Source organism: Ornithorhynchus anatinus, chromosome X1 (genome assembly GCF_004115215.2).
Source record: "Ornithorhynchus anatinus isolate Pmale09 chromosome X1, mOrnAna1.pri.v4, whole genome shotgun sequence".
In the NCBI taxonomy this organism is placed as follows: Eukaryota; Metazoa; Chordata; class Mammalia; order Monotremata; family Ornithorhynchidae; genus Ornithorhynchus; species Ornithorhynchus anatinus.
Genome location: NC_041749.1, coordinates 113,725,791 through 113,731,790, shown reverse-complemented (window position 1 = coordinate 113,731,790; position 6,000 = coordinate 113,725,791).

Sequence of the window (6,000 nt, the reverse complement as noted above, 5' to 3'; positions counted from 1 at the left end):
GAAGGGTTCTGTTCCCACCACAAGGGATGCAGCTGTAAATCCGGGAGTTGGCGGCTGCCTTTTCTCTCAGCCAGGTGGGCAGGCGCCTCAGGGCCCTCCCTGTCACCCCCATAAGTCCTCACGGAAGGGCAGGCAGTTTCCCCAGTTTCCCCAAGGTCCAGGCTTCACAAATAATTGAATTGGTTCCAAACGGGTTGTTTTTGGAAAGGATCGTCGATGGCTTAAGTGGCTGATCAATGACCTCTGCTGGGGAGGGGGGCGGAGAGGAGAATCGATGGCTCCACTGAGCCTTTGAGGATCCCTGGCTGTTTGAGGCGTGGGAGGATTTCATCCACCGACCTTTCGGCCCCTTCCTTCCCTCTGCTTAATCACTCGCCGCTTCTCCTCCACCCCCAAGGAACCTTGACTCCTCGAGGCTCTGCTGCCCCCTTGTGGTGAAATTGGTAAACGACAGACCTCATCCGCGTGCGATGATGACACATGAGAAGGCCTACGGGGAGGGAGAAGAGGGGCAATCAATCAATCGTATATATTGAGCGCTTACTGTGTGCGGAGCACTGTTCTAAGCGCTTGGGAGAGTACAGAACAACAATATAACTGACACATTCCCTGCCCACAGTGAGTTTAAGTCTAGAGGGGGAGAGTGGAGAAGGTGAGGAAGAGGGTCTGGAGCCTATAGGTAATAGAGAATTCTTACATGAGCCCAGCTATGGTCCACATAGAGACGCCATGCTCAGTAGCCCCACTCCCTACACCACACCGTGTCACCAGCACCTCCATACCCTTAGGGACGATTCAGACCAGGGCCGTGACCATCACCAGCCCATGAGTTAGTCTAAAGGCTGTGGTGGTTCCAGAGGGACAGGAGGGTCTTCTGGCTGAATCCTCCTGGAGCACCCAGGCATCTTAGAAGGATACCATCTCCAGGCTGGACCCAGGGGAAAAATCCCCCTGAGGTACGAAGGGGAGAGGACTCCGGCTACCCCAGAACCAGCTTTCTGGTATCCCCCCTGAGTGCCTATCTGCACAGAGTGCAAAGAGCAGGGCTAGGGGCCACCCCTGGCCCTGAGTCCACAAAGAGCCAAAAGGAAGGGAGATCTGAATCTCTTGGGCATCAGGCAGGTGAGGGGAGATGGTGTAGTGGTTAAAGCACAGGCCTGGGAATCAGAAGATCATGGGTTCTAATCCCGGCTCTGCCACTTGTCTGCTGTGTGACCTTGGACAAGTCACTTCATTTCTCCTTACCTCTCTTACCTCAACTGTAAAATGGGGATTGAGACTGTGAGCCCCACATGGGATAGGGACTGGGTCCAACCTGATTTGCTTGCCTCTATCCCAGTGTTAGTACAGTGCCTGGCACATATTAAATGCTAAACAACTACCATAAGTATTATTATTAATAAAGAGCATGGCCTTGGAAGTCATAGGAACTGAGTTCTAATTTCAACTTTGCCACGTGTCTGTTGTGTGACCTTGAGCAAATCACTTAACTTCTCTGGGCCTGAGTTACCTCATCTGTAAAATGGAGATGAATTCCTACTCCCTCCTACTTACACTGTAAGCTCCATGTGGGACAGGTACTGTGTCCAACCTGATTATTTTGTAACTACCCTAGTGCTTAGTACAGTGCTGGGCACATAGAAGGTGCTTAATAAATACAATTAAAAACAAAACAAATTAAAAAAACCCCTCTTAACTAATTAGAGATACCCAGACTCCCCCAGCTATCCAAGGGGCATCCAGACTTATCCAGGGCAAAGATTGTCCTTTGAAATACAGTGATGCTCTTTCTGGGCTACATGGGTGCAAACTGCATCCTGGTCATCAAAGCTACCAATGACATAAATGTTACTACCCAGGGCTACCACTTCTGCAGAAGAGTGAGGTCAGGGCTCAGCAAATCAGTGAGCTCATGGAAGGCATTTATTATGATTATATGAATCACAATATAATGGTGATGAAAGTAAGCTCGGGTTTTACCTAAGCCTTGTAAATAGAACAGTGCTTGGCACATAGTAAGTACTTAACAAATACCATAATTATTCAATAAGTACAGTCAGGTCCACCTGGCCCTTGGGGACAGGAAGGGCCTATTACTGCAAGAAGCTCAAAAACCATTCTGTGGTCTATGATCTCATTCACTGGCCCCTTTCCTTGGGAAGGAAGATGAGGGCAGGGAAGCCTTGGCCCTCTATCAATCAATAGATCAATCAATCACATTGTTGAGCACTTACTGTGCGCAGAGCACTACATTAAGCTCTTGGGAAACTACACTATAACAGAGTTGGTAGACATGTTCCCTGCCCACAATGAGGTTACAGTTCAGAGAGGGAGGCAGAGAATATAAATAAATAAATTATGGATATGTATATAAGTGCTGTGGGGGTGGGAAAGGGGAAGAGCAAAGGGAGCAAGTCAGGGTGACACAGAAAGGAGTGGGAGAAGAGGAAAAGGGGGGCTTAGTCAGGGAAGGCCTCTTGGAGGAGATGTTTCTTCAATAAGGCTTTGAAGGGGGAAGAGTCACTGTCAGATTTGTGGAGGGAGGGCTTTGCAGGCCAGAGGCAAGACCTGGACGAGGAGTCAGCAGCGAGATAGATAAGATAGAGGCACGGTGAGAAGGTTAGCATTAGAGGAGCTAAGTGTGGGGGCTGGGTTGTTGTAGGAGAGTAGTGAGGTTAGGTAGGAGGAGGCAAGGTGATTGAGTACTTTGAAGCCACTGGCGAGGAGTTTTTGTTTGATGTGGAGGTGGATGGGAAACCACTGTAGTTTTTTGAGGAGTGGAGAAACATGTCCTGAATGTTTTTGTAGAAAAATGATCCGGGCAGCAGAGTGAAGACCCCTGTTCCTCTTACTTCCAAGCCTGTGCTCCTTCCACTAGGCAACACCACTTCCCTGGCTTGCAGGAGGACCCATAGGTGCTCAGTCTAAACAGATTTTGTAGATCTCTGAGTTTCACAGCTTGCTGAGCTAGTCCCAGCTCAACAGGCCCTGAAGCTGGCAATGGGCCAGCTGCAAAAAGTTCATCCTCTTGGTCATCAGGCGAGCAGGCCGAGAGGGTCAGGGCTGCTGGGAAAGGCTTCTCAAAAGCAGACCCTTCCCAGGGTGTGGGGCCTCTCAAGGTATTCTCAGGCCTGAAACCCCAGATCCATGGGCTCAGGGATGACTAGACGAGAATCTGCCTCTGTGGATGGGCTAGAGCCCTCTTCCCTTATACTGTCCCCAAGGAAGCAGAGCAGGGCTGAGAGAGTATTAGAAGCCCAGAGCTAGATGTGGAAACTTTTCAAATAACGGGGGAGGAAGGTAAGGGCTCAGGATGAATCAGTGGTATTTACTGAGCATTTACTATGTGCTAAGCCCTGTACTAAGTGCTTGAAATAATCTGCCCAGCTATGACCTACAGAAAAGACAAGTCCTGACCAGAATCCTGGGCCCTCAGTCCCATTTAGGCCTTCTTTCTGATGCCAAAGAGGAAACCAAGCTGAATGCTGTCTGGCTTGCTGTTTTTGGCTCACTGTTGGCCTTGCCAACTGTCCCCAGGGAGGAGAAGTCAACTACCTGGATTTAAGGTCTACAGAGACCCCCAGTGGCCCTCAGTACTAGCTCCCTATGTTCTCAAGCCCGAGGCCTTCCACAGGACCAGCTCAAGCCCTCTTCTTCCTCTTGCCCCTACCCAGAGCATCCAAATACTATGTTGGTTGATCCCCCACCTGGAAGAAGTTCCAGTTGATGTATTCCTTGCCCTTCTGGCCCAGCACAGGGGCAGACCAGCCGCTCAGTCAGTCAGGTGGTGCTGATGCCAATGATGCTGCCCAGCTTCAGCTGTTGCTCCACGAAGTCCCCATGGGTCTGGGCCACCTCTTGGGAGCAAGGGGTGGCCAGCAGCAGGGATGGCACACAGGCCACATCCACCCATATCTGGGACAGTTCTCCAGTGAGGCACCCAGATATGCTGTAGTCCAGGAAACTGCTGGACCCCAAGGAAGGCCCTTGACAGCTGGTCTGGAAGGTGAGGTCTCCTCCTACCTCCTCATGCCTCAGGGTTTTTCCTTGTCTTCCATCATGGTAATGAACTAGTAATGAACCAGCAATTAATGAACAATTAGCTAGCAATTAACCTGTGATTAGTTGGCATGGGACCACATAACAGCTAGCAGAAACAGCTGTTCAAGGCTTTACACCCCAGCTGTTGAGGGGTGTGAGGGTGGGTAGGGAGAGGCAAGGGGAGCCACCCCAGGAGAAGATTGGGCTCTCTGCTCTGATGACTCCAGACAGAGAGGAGTCTCTGACTGGGGTGAGGGGAAATAGGAACATTGGCCAGAGCTCTGAGAACCCTCAGATCACTAATCACCAGCTCCGATTAGTAGACCACAGGCTCAGAACCCCAAGGGAAGCAGGGTAATACAGTGCTTGAGAGTCAAGGCTTGGAATCCAATCTGGACTCCATCTATGACTGAAGCAGTTTGGTAGTTTTTTTGGCATAAATTAAAGCTAAGCAGGCCCAGGTAGGGCTATTACTTGAATGGGAGGTCATGGCGGGGAAGGGGAGATTCATTTTCCCCCAGTAGCCTCTTGTCCCTGAAAGTGCAGACTCATCCAGACACACACAGACCCAGATGCAAAAATCAATAGATCAATCACTAGTATTTATTGAGTGCTTACTATGTGCAGAGCACTACTGTCCATCGATTCACATACCTCAGGAGACAAGGGTCCAGATCCAGTGTGTGTTTGTGTGTGTGTGTGTTTGTGGGCAATGGGGGAGGGAGGGGGCTAGGTTCACTCTTTCTGTTTATAGGCATGTCACGTGGCTTCTGAGAATAGGCAGCTGACTCCATCTCTCCCCTGCCCCCTCCCCAGAGCTTTCACATCCCCAAGCCTCTCTGGGGCTTTCCCCAGCCCTGCTCTTTGGACCCAGTTACTAGCAGGATCCTGGGGCCCCAGCCCCCTGCACAGATGGGGAAACTGGGGGGAATAATCCAGACTTTGCCCTCTGCCCTCCCCCCACGTCAGCTGCAACTTCCTCTCTAGGAATCCGAAAGCAAGATTGGCTTTGCAGAGTCTTATCCCCGGTTGTCTTAGGAAAGGGAAAATCATTTGAGTTTTGAGGTGTGTGAGGGAACAGAGTAGTTCTCTTGGGGAAACAAGAACAGAAGTATGCGTTCCAGAGACAGCAGGGGTGGGGGAAGGGCATGGGACTGACAGCCTCAGTTGCGAGGAGGGGGACATCCCCCAGACAGGGGGAGCTCCCACCTAGGGCCAGACTCCCAGGGGCCCCAGTTATAATGTACTCTCCCAAACACTTAGTACAGTGCTCTGAATACAGTAAGCGCTCAATAAATACCACAGAATGAATGAATGAATGAATGAATGAATGAATGAATAAATGAAGATGTCCCCCACAGCTGGCCTAAAGTCTCAGGGGGGCCCTCCAGGAGCCCAGCTCCTGGCTGGGCACAGCAGCAGGGACTGAGACTATAGGAACCAGGAGATCAGAATATGTGAGTTTAAGTCATGGCCATTCCACTGCTCTGGACCCTAAACCTCAATTCCTGCTCCTGTAGGGTGGGACCCCCAACTTCAACTTCCGCACCAATTAGCGTGGAAGGGAAGAAGTTGCAATTACTGTACTAACGGACACCCACACTGCCAAATGCACAGGGGCATCTGCTTTGGAATTAGGACTGTGGGAATGACATCACCCTGTGTGTGTGCCTGTGTGTCTACAGCCTGTGTGTGTATATGTGTGTCCCCACCTCCGCAACACGCCAACTAGCCACTCATCTCCCTACTTCCGTTCCTGTCCAAACTCCTCAAGTGGGTTGTATACATCCACCGCCTTCACTTCCTCTCCTTCTACTCTGTTCTTGACCTACCTCAATCTGGTTTACGCCTCCTTCACTTCACTAAAACCGCACTCTCCAAGGTCACCAGTGACCTCCTTGCCAAATCTAATCCTAAACTCCATCTGAATCCTCCTTGATTTCTCAACTTCCTGTGACT